An 11,280-nucleotide genomic window follows, 5' to 3' on the forward strand; every position below is an offset into this window, starting at 1 on the left:
CTCTAATCCTGAGCTCCCTCTTCCTGGTTCTAGGCTGAAGCTTTGCATAGGAAGATTTGATTACTTGAGCTGAAAGGCAGCTGCAGAGACTCAAGGCCTGATCCTACAAAAGCTTAAGAGGTGAGCCATCCTTGCTGATATGAGTAGTTCTCTTGACTTCAAATCAGAGTCAGACTGATCACAAAAATGTGTGAGGGATCAGGTTCTCAGCATTTCAGAGAGAGGAAAAAAATGCACGGTATTTTCTTCTTTAGTTTCAGTGCACATCTCTGAGCCTTCAAGGAAAACTCTTCCTATCTCATTTCTACAGCAAATGACAACTGGAAAGAGTTCCATAGAGGTCGATTGCCACCTCATTTAATTTCTCACGATAGAGGTAAGAAGAAATTCATCAGTTTCACCTAGAAATTATTGCTTGAGATTTTGAAAGCATGGGCAAAAAAAGGCATCCTTGCCATTCTATCTTCTATTTACTACAGTTTATAAATAAATAACCCTTAGAGGGAAAAGTTATACAGTAATGACCCAAACTTAGACGAGATATAGTACAGGGAGAAATCCCAATTTGGCGGAGGGTGGACTTGATGACCTAACAGGTCTTTTCCATCTCTAACTTCTATTATTCTGTGAACCTTACAGAGGAGGCATACGTTTTGGAGGCTCCCTTGAGTATCAGTGGAATATAAAGGTTCCAAACAGACCAAACACATCTTGATGTCAAGAAAAAATTGCACAATTATGGATGATAGGGTTGGGAATAAATAAATAGTTTCCATAAGATCTACACTTGTTTTATTAGATATTATAAAAAATAATACTTAAAATCCCCCAAATGAATATCACCTGTTGCTAACACACACCTGTAAATCACCTGAAGTTTATAAATTGGGGGCAAAACAAAGGCTTGCATTCTTTCTTAAAATAATATTTGACTTATTCAACACGTCAAAAAAAAAAAAATCAGTAAATACATTAATGAAACATTGGAATAAACTAACTAAAGATACATAAAATAAGGCAAAAGGATGCAAAAAGAGATGAAAATCAAGTACATGACAGTAAAAATGAGGGATTGTAATAAATTACTTTTATGCCTTCAGTAATTTTAAACATCTAATCATGTATTTTCATTCTCTCCTGCCATGCTTGAAGAGATCTGCAAGGCTTTTTTTTCTATTGTATTACAGAACCACATTTAGTTTCTAGTTTATTTTGAAGGAGAAATTGCTCTGATGTTGTATATAAGCAACTGGAAGCAGTTTGTTCACATCAGCTGAAAGGCTCAATTCTACTCTATTATTGGTGGTAGCAAGGAAAGGACAAGTTCAGACCAAATTCAATGAAATAGTGTCTCCCAGTGGCAATACTGGAAATTTCACCCTGAAGGATAATAAGTAACCTCTTGGCAGAGGGGGAATCCTGCTGAGAAAGTGGGAAGCAAAGCAGCACAACTGCAGTATCATTTTCCTTGTGTCAAAAAAAGAAAAAAGTCTGAGGTCTCTTCTTTCCATGGCTGTGCAAAAGAGTAAATGGGATGACCTGTGTAATTATAGGCCTGTCAGCCTGTTATCAATTGTGGGCAAAACAGCAGAACAGCTGATGTAGGGCTCAAATAATAAAGAATTAAAGGAGGGTAATATAATTAATACCAACTGTCATAGGTTTATGGAAAATGGATCTTTCTAAATTAACCTGATATGTCTTTCTCATGAGATTATGCATTTGGTTGATAAAAGCATAGCATCAGTGTAATAGACTTCTGCAAAGGATTTGACATGGTGCCACACAGCATTTTGATTATGAAAACAGAATGATACAAAGTCAACCTGGTGCACATTAAATAGATGAATACTTGACCTGCTGATAAGTCTCAAAATATAATTGCAAACTGGTAATCTTCAAGCACCCGTGTTTCTAGTTGGGTAGTGCAGAGATCACTATTTAACATTTTATTAATGATCTTTGGAAAAACATAAAAACATTAATGAACAGGGCTTGCAGATGAGACACAACTTGGGGTAGCGGTAAAGAATGAAGAAGACAATGCTAGCATAGAGTGGATTGCTTAGCAAGCTAGACACAAGCAGTTACCAAATGTAAAGGCATACATTTAGAAACAAGGAATGCGGGCCATATTTACACTTACACAATGGTTTATCCTGGGAAACAATGACTGCAAAAGACTTGGGGGTCATATTTAGCTGATCACTGCTTCCCAGTGGAATATTTTGCCTCAAAGGGCTAAACTGATCCTTGTATGAATGAACAGGAAAATATCAAGTATGAGTTGGGAGGTTGTACTGCCTGTCTATTTAATAAAATTGTAACTACTAGGGGAATAGTGTGTCCAGTTCTAGTGTCCACAATTCAAGAATGATGTTGACAGCCTGGAGAAGGTTCAGAAAAGAGGCAAAAGAATGATTACTTGATTTAAAAAATATGCCTTTGAATGTAAGAGTAGGGAAGCTCAATCAATTTAGTAGATCAAACAGAAGGTTAGGAGTTGACTTGTTCTGTAAGTACTTGAATGAGGACTAGGAATTCGATACTAGAAGGCTTTTCAACCTAGCAGAGAGATAACAATAGGTGGAAGCTGAAACTAGAAAAATTCAGACTAGAAATCAGGAGCAGGTTTTTAAGTGAGGCATATTAACCATTAGAACAATATAGTAAGGGCTGTAGTGAGTACTTCATCAACAGCAACTTTTAAGTCAAATGTTGTTGTTTTTTTAAAGCTATTCTCTTGTTCAAACAGACATTAAGCTGGGGCAGGCTCTTGGACTGTATTAACCAGAAGGCCAGATTAAATAATCGGTGTCCTTTCTAGTTTTCTATTCTCTGAATAGAATGTTTGACTCTGACATACCAGTCTAATCTAAAATCAGCCTGGATTCAAGGGTGACCTTTATTAGCCAGCCCATGCTACTGTATCAAAGCATTCTGTGTACACAAATCTGCATATCATCCATTGAAGTTTTCTGCAAACTTTTGGTTATCTTTTCTGAATATCTAGAAAATCTCTTTGAAGCTTATCTTCATGGTCTATTTCAAATTGGTACCAGTGCAGTTGAGAGAGGTCATGTGGTATTTTACCTATTGGTCCTTACTTCACTGAATCTCTTTCAATTTAAACATCAACATTCTCTCACCAGAAATCTTTCTCTCTTCTTTTTCCAGTGACAGAGTATCCCTTTCAGCTGTATTCTCTGATTTAATTGGAAAACACAGGAAAAAATTGCATTTTCCTTAGATTTAGCATTTGTCAGGCTCCCCTAGTTTTAATACATGCTTACTTTCTATCATTTCCTGAGTTAGTTGCCCCTATCCGATTATTATTTTATATTCTGGCTCTTGTATCATATCATATCACATCAGTTTCACTATGAAAAAGTTCTGTCCCCAGAATGAAAGTCAGAAGGAGTAGGGGCTACATAGGTATTCCAGGATGCGCAAAGCAACAAGGAATTTTTCTGAAAGAGGCAGTGTCACTCTGGGTCTGTAGCTGCCTCACCTTCCACCTATCGATTGCCCTGCTAATGACCTTCAGAACACATTGGTACTTCTTTGATCTCTACAATCATAAGCCATGTACCAAGTAGCTGTGTGGGTGGAAGTATTTCATTAGGTTGTTTGTTGTTTAGAGTGATTTGCTGATGGAGTGGGGCTTTGTGCCATACAAATCCTGGGCCAGCTGCTTCAATTCCTCAATGACCTGAAGTGTTTGTTTGGCAGGATGCTGAGTGACTACCATCAATATGCACTACACTGACACACTGCACTCCTTTTGGCTACTTGCAGAGAGACTTCCTGCAAGGATGGCATTTCCCAGAATAAGCAAACATGTGATTGAACTTTAAACACTGGCTCCTGTGATGCATCTGAAACAACAGTTTTTTCAACCCCTGTTGGTGCTGTCCAGCAGGGCAATGCCTGAAGATAAGAGGGTCACTGTGGAGAGACAGAAATATTGCACTATTTCCTGTTTCTTTTGATCTGTCCCATCTCCTCCTGTTTGTCAGGAAAGTTAAAGAAAGAAAAGTTCAAGGAGGATTCCGTTTGCCTCACTATTCTGAATGAAGGCTGCAACTGTGCTATTTGCTGCTTTTATTTTTTATCTCAACAGTTAGAGAGAGATGTTCCAAAGTTTTTTAAAATTCTTTAGCAGTGTGGAACAGTCAAGGATACTCCTCGCTATCATACATCTACAGTTTTCTGGGTCTCTTTGCACCAGCAATTCTTCCTGTGAAAAATTCTTGCCGTTTATAAAACCATTTCAAAGTCTGAAGCTCTTTCTCTGTCTGATCACAGTAAGCCAAAGGTGTGCAGGTCCTCTTGGTTTCAGTGACTCAATTCCAGGGCTGAATTTGGCTCATAATTGAATATTTCCACTCTTAGAGGAGAGAGAGATACACACAGCAACTGGAGATTCCATTTTCTTTGCGGCTGAGACATCAGAAATAAGAGTGCAACTGCCCCAAAACATTGCAGTGTGTTAACTTAGTTCAAAATTACCCCTGTGAACCAAGGGATGCACTGAGGCAGCAATGATGTCAGCCACTATTACAGTCAATGAATGACACTGGGTACATCAACAAATGCAATTAATGTGCAGCAATAAACTCCACTGCATATCATGCTGGAGTTTATTGCTCCTGGGCACCACATTAGAATGTGCACCTGGAACTGCAGCACAATGAGCCAAGTTGGAGCAGTCCCAGCTGGCAGGGGGCCCTAAGGGCTGCTCTGACCTGGCTCAGTGTGCTGTGGAGGGGCTGGGTGGGGCATGAGGGTGCTTCAGTGCGGCCCCTGCACTGAAGCAACCTTGTGCCCCAGCCAGCCCTGTAAGCATCTACATGAGCATTGCTGCCAAGTAAAAAACTCTGCCATAAGATAGTACTTGTGTTTATACACACTAACTTATGGTGGAGTTAATTAGTTTACTCTGTCCTAATAGCACTGTACATGTAGACACTGAGAGGTTTACTGTGGAGCTAATTAGGCAACTGCAGTAAACAGGTTATGTAGACAGTGACTAGCCATCGGATCTATGCTGTTTCATTTGCCATCCTGTCATAGCTGATGCATATCTACCATACTTTAAACTGAGCTTCCTATCTTCTTATCAGCATCAGCTCTCCTGCCCTCTTCTTACATATCATCCCTTCCCACTACAGCTAAGTACTATAACACATATCCACACTATAGATATCTCTACTACAACCTCCTCTTCCTGGAATGCCGGAAGCGTTTAGGTCCCACAGGTCACTGTCTTACAAGTGACATTTTCAGTCTCTGAGACCACTTGGAATGGCAAGCAGTATTAATCATTGGAGAAACACATTATACAAAAGATGGGGGAAAAACAGTAAAACCCTGTCCGGAGGTGATGTGACTCCACCAGATTGTTGTTTGAGGCGTTAAGTGACATGGCTACCTGTGAGTGACATTCGGTGACGCAGTGGCAGAGGAATGTGACCTTAATATGCACCATCATGTGGACAGTGCGTGATCGCTTATAGCCTAACCAGTCAGGAGTCACCCCTAGAGTGTGACTGGCCGGACCAGCATGCTGAGGCCTCCAGAGTGTTCCATCGGGGGGTGGAACCTGATTGGCTAGGGAGTCTATAAAGGGGACTGCGTGCCTCGGCGTGGGTCCCCAGATGCTCCCAGACTCCGGTCCTTGGGATCAGATCAAAAAGACAGCCTGATCACCTATCTTGCCGCCTGGACAGACCCCTAGGCTTCTAGCTAGATTTCTAACATAGGCTGCTATAGCTTATAGTTAGACCGCACGCAATCCGGAACGCCCTGTGTGTTGCCCAACTAGGCATCATACTTGTATTGTTATTACTTTCGGCTGCAGTCAACCTTCACGACTACACCTTACTTGTCACTCGCCGCTACCCATCATTTGTTCGTTTTTCTACCCGCAACACGTCGTCTGTGTCCGCCTGCTACTGTAAATAGTCCTTGTAATTAGTTCCTGTATTCATCAAGTTACTTCAACTCGTTAATCATCTGGTTGGCATGTAAGTAAACTTATAAATTTTCCTCACATACCATTTGTCTCAGTATCGCGCTCTTTCTCCCTCTCTCTTACACCTGGTATCCCCGAGTGTGTCTGGGTTGGTGTCACTACCCAGTGCCCCATTCGACACGCAACTGCGGCCATTTCCCAAGCACTACCCGGGAATCGTGGCCCACAAACCCAAAAAATGTATAGTGACGTGTTAATCTGTGAGGCATCTCCTGGGGCAAAAGCAGAAGATGCAACACTAAGCAACAGAGAAACAGGGTTTGATTTAGAATCATAGCTAGAATAGAATAGAAAAAGGCCTGATTATTAAACTCTCTTTTCAGTGTGTAGTAGAAGCAATAAGAAACATTCTCATGCTGAAAGGATGAGAAGTTCTGGAGAAATTCCAAGGAGCAGGATGTAAGATTTCAGTTGCTGAAGCTGGACTGTAGTTTTGTACAGTTACTGTGAAAACATTGCTTCAGGGAAGAACTAAGGATTCTAGGGCTGGGGCAAATACCTCCCTGGTGGGTGTATCCAGGAAGGTAGCCCAATCTATGTTTATGAAATTACTTAATTTTGTAATATTTTTCTCCTATAAACCACAGGGAAGCACTGAGATGCCTTCCTTGTATCTCACAGCATCCCTAGCTTCTCTCCCTATAAGGACAGCCACAGGATGTCCTGCACTGGACTACTGTAAGCACAGGTGAGACTGTGATGTGTATGAGGTCATGAAAAAGGATTAACAGTTCTTTACATGTAGTGTAAGAGGCCCCAAAGAGTGATGGTATTAGAACTGTCCTCTTGCAGATAGAGAACTGGACCGGAACCCAAAACACCTGGATTCTATTTCTGGCCCTACCATTAGTCCTGGTTCATTTTGGGTAATTCACTTAACCTCTCAGGGCCGTGGTTTCCCCATCTACAAAATGTGTTATGTGTAATAATGCTGACCTCCTGTCTAAAGTACTTTGAAATCTGCTGATGAAAAGAGCTCTAAGAGCTAGGTATTACTGTTAAATCCCTCGCCTGAAAATCAGATAGCAGAGGGACAGGATTCTGGAGATTTTTCTTTCATCCTTGTGACCATTTACATTGATCTGACCTGAAGAATTCATTATGCATGTTGCTGCAGAGGCATATGTAAGAGTTCTTAGGTTAGGGATTTTGTTAAGCTTAATTTATAGCTCATTAACCAGATAAACTACTATATTACTCTTAATAATTCAGGGATCAACAATTAGTGCTGAATAATAATAACCAGAGAATCATCAGTATATTAACACCAACTTAATGGTTTCTGTCCCTGTGCCTGACTTTGACCTAACTTATATGTGTCTACAAATGGTTTATCACTGGGATTCCCATACTTTTTCCTAACTAACTGTCCAAATATTTGTAACTTTCTCTGAGCATTTTCACTATAACAAGGTTATAGATAGGGATCTACTTAATATGTGGATTGGCAGTTTTTGTGGAAACTGCAAAAAATGACATAGTCCACAATCGCCAGGAAATATTGCATTGGCCGTGATTTCCCACAAATTAAATTTAACACCACCCCCAGCATATTATTAATCTAATACGCTGTTTTAGAATGTCCCAATGCTTACCACAATACAATGACAATGCAACAATCACTGCAGCCATAGATCATGATTGAGTTACTATTTGCTAGTGAGATAGATGAAGTGAAGGTGCCAGTCAGTGAAGTGAAGCTGTTTCTAGTAAGGTAACATTAATTAGTATTCTAAACTTTTTGTAGAATGCTACATATAATAAATCATGATGATATAAGTTACAATTTATATTGTATGTAAAATTTATATTTATAATATATTTAAATGTGTATTTAAATGTAATATTTAGATTTATAAAAATATGATACATTCTATGATATAATTTACTTTCCACAGAATCTGCTATTAAATTATACAGTATCTACCTCTCTGCCAGTCACTGGTGAGGGGTGGAGCCACTGGAAGATGTCTGTGAAATCAGCTCTTCATGCTATGATCAAGCCACAAAAATTGCTTTGTCTCACTGCAAGTAGACTCCTAGTTATAGAGGAAGATGAAAAAATGAATGAGCTGAGCTGCATTCGATCAGGAGGGAAACTTGGACACTGAAGGACAATAAATGCACATTTTTTAAAATTCTACTCTGAATTGCAATTCATCATTAATTTGCATTTCTCTCCAGTGTTGATTATGAGATTAGCACTTTCCACTGCTAATAAAATACACTGTACAGAAAGCAAGCATAGCTGGGTTTGTTGTTAACATTTGTAGCAGAGTTGTACTTTGGGAAATAAAGAATTCCAGCTCATGGCATTTGTATCACCCTGCTCTTCTTTCAGTATGACTGTCCATCTGATAAGAAGCACTCGATCCACATACCCCCATAGGGTGACAATAATATGCGCTCATTTTCTAGAAAGGAAGAGAGGGATCATGTAATTAGGGAGCTGGGCTTCTCTTTATTGTAAAAATATGGAAAATTTTCCTCCTTTAAATCTCTATCAATTACGCTATCTGACACCTCTTCCCCCGCACAGCTCCTTTGGGGGTTGGCAACCTGCAGTTTAGGAAAAGCGGCTCTATTGATATTTATGTTCTCTGCACCATATTGCCAACCCGGTGCACTCCATGAGACAACCCCCCCTCCCCCTTGTTCCCAACATCATGCTATTTCTCTGTAATTGATGGTGGGGGTTTGCTTTGTGATTTAAGTTCCAGGGGAAGGCCACTTGCCTCCAAAGCATGTGTAAATGACTCAATCCTTAGACTTAAAACACACAGTAGGAAAAAGTATCTTCCCCATCTACTCTACTTTTTCATCATACCCCAAGGAGTCCAGTCCCTTCCACTCTCCCTGCAGTTTCCATCCTGTTCCAAAATCTGCTCTGACCCTCGCTGTCTTCTTCTTTTCCCCACATCACCCTGGTCCCAGCTCTGCTCCCCATCTTCTTCCGTTGACCCCTTTCACTGGGGCTCCATGCGCTTCACAGTCCTTGTGTCCCAAGAGCACCCTGTAAACAGAGTGGCCATCATTTTCCTTGCAGGCATGGCCTCACTCTCATGGGAAAGCAAGAACCAGCCGCCACCCTGGGCATAGCTTCTAGGAAAACAGTGGCCATCTCCTCTGCTTTCCTCCCTGACAGAAGCAGGAGATGACTGCCATTTGGAGTAGGGGACAACTCACCCATTGGTATCCTTCATATTTCCTTAAGACCCTTTTTTTGACTCAAGGCACCCCTTGGAAAATGCCAACCCTTCATTTTCATTTTTTTTTCTCTACAGAAAAATACTAGAGTGATTCTTCTGTTGCAAAGAGCTCGGAAAGACTGCAGCAGGGCAGAATGCTTTTAACACTATGGAGTCCTACATGAAATCTCTGCGTTTATCTTGTGAGTCATGTTTGCACACCTAACAGTGTGGTGCCCCATGGCACGCTTGAAAGGATCTCAAGGCACCCCAAAGGATGAGGCTGAAGTTGGTTGCTTATTCCCCATTCCTTATTCCCAGTTCCTTTTTTAAAGCGAATCTGTACCCAATACAAGCTTATTGTTCATGAATTACACATCCTAAAGAGAGAGAATTTCATGAGCAACCAACTTCAGCCTCATGGCTATGGGGCACTGTTAGTCGGCAGCGGCGCATGCACAAACTGTGCTTTGGGCTGGGCAAGACCCTGGCCGCAGATGTCCAGGAGAGTCCCCCGGAGCCACAGAAACAGGGAGTGGGGTGGCCCAAAAAAGGATTTCCAATCATTATCTCAGCCCAAAAGCCAGGTCCTTATTCAAGCTGTTATACTTAGCCTGGGGGCTGTCAGTTGGCAGCCTGGCACGGCCAAACCATAGGGTGGCCATCATCATTGGCGATGAGTAAGGGGTGCATGTGCATCCCCTGAGATTGGCAGTGCACCCCCTGCAAAAATGTCTATGAAATCTATCGAATGTCTATGAAATCTATGGGGGCTGGACGTGATGACCCTCCGGGGTCCCTTCCAGCCTGAATGTCTATATGAAAAAGTGTCGTCAACATTGCCGTCGAGCTCACCTTGCCCCCCCAGCCTCCGGGGGCACATGGCATTCATGGCCGTCGTAGAGGACATTTCTGTTTTCTGCTATTGACATGAAACCCGACGCCTGTATGTCCTCTAGTTTTCTCTTCACCATGTGGGGTGGCCTCCTTTTTGGGCCACCCCACACGTCTCCCTGGCTTGTTTTCTGTACGCTGTACAGGCAGTCCTCGGACTTGCAACACAATTGGTACCTGAAAACCGTGTCTTAACGTCGAAATGTTGCAACTCAGAACCAATGTTATAAATGGGGGGTTGGTTCCTGAACCAAGGCCCGATACCCTGTTTTCACCAAAAATACCCCAGAATTTTGTACTTGATCAACTATAGATGAGTAATATAGCTACATGAATGTATTTATATTGTAAATAGCGATCACATTGATTTGGAAGGACTTCTTTGAGGTGACGTTTTGAAGGGCTCTCGGTTGGACTTTTTGAAGGACTCCTGGCTGGAGTCTTCTCAGGCGTCCCCGCTGCAGGTTTTTCTGGCTTTCTTCGTCTGCTTTCTTAAAGAAAGCGTCCCAGGAAGCGTGGACAGATGTTCTCCAGGGAGACGAGCGACGCAGCCAACTTGTTGCATCAGATGAAACATCGTAAAGTCGAAACCGACGCCAGAAAGTTGAAACCGGGTGTCCATTTAAGTGCAAAACATTGTCAGTCGAGGACTGCCTGCATTTCATTTTTCTCTTCAAGAGACAAACTGAGGACATCGAGGCGGCGGGTCTCGTATCCACAGAGGACAACCGGACCATCCTCCACGCCGTGCTTCGGGCTGGGCAGGACTCTTTGGGACGGGAAGTGCGGGGCAGGCAGAGAAGTCTTTGCCCCATCATCCCGTCTGCATCCGTCCCTCCTGTAGGGCTCCGTACTTGAGGCCGGACATTATTTTCCACAGGAATTCGTCTATACGCACCCTCCCTCTTTAGGAGGTGCCATTCACGCTTTTAGTGGGTCCAGATGATGTTGGAAAGAAGGACCCGGGGATGCACAACCGCAGGCCTGCAGGGCAGTGGCGGCTTCCCCTCGCTGACAGGACGCGGCGCCGCCATTTTGAGCCGGGCACAACTCGCCCCTCGCTTCCACTTCTTTGTGGTTGTTTTGTTGTTTGTTTCTTCGTAGAAAAATACCAGCGCCGCTGTCCCGAGGCGGCGAGTCCTGGCGCTGGAGCCGCAGCTC

General features: G+C 42.4%; 1 protein-coding gene across 1 annotated transcript in view; it reads left to right on the plus strand.

The window, feature by feature from the left end:
- The first annotated feature begins 356 nt into the window (after positions 1-356).
- DIS3L (DIS3 like exosome 3'-5' exoribonuclease) overlaps positions 357-11,280 on the plus strand; it is a 39,710-nt gene continuing 28,786 nt past the window's right edge. The window contains exon 1 of the mRNA XM_014518250.2: positions 357-376. The gene's annotated coding sequence lies outside the window, so the exon portion shown is untranslated. The remainder of the gene's footprint in view (positions 377-11,280) is intronic.

The sequence above is a fragment of the Alligator sinensis genome, unplaced genomic scaffold, assembly GCF_000455745.1.
Source record: "Alligator sinensis unplaced genomic scaffold, ASM45574v1 scaffold210_2, whole genome shotgun sequence".
In the NCBI taxonomy this organism is placed as follows: Eukaryota; Metazoa; Chordata; order Crocodylia; family Alligatoridae; genus Alligator; species Alligator sinensis.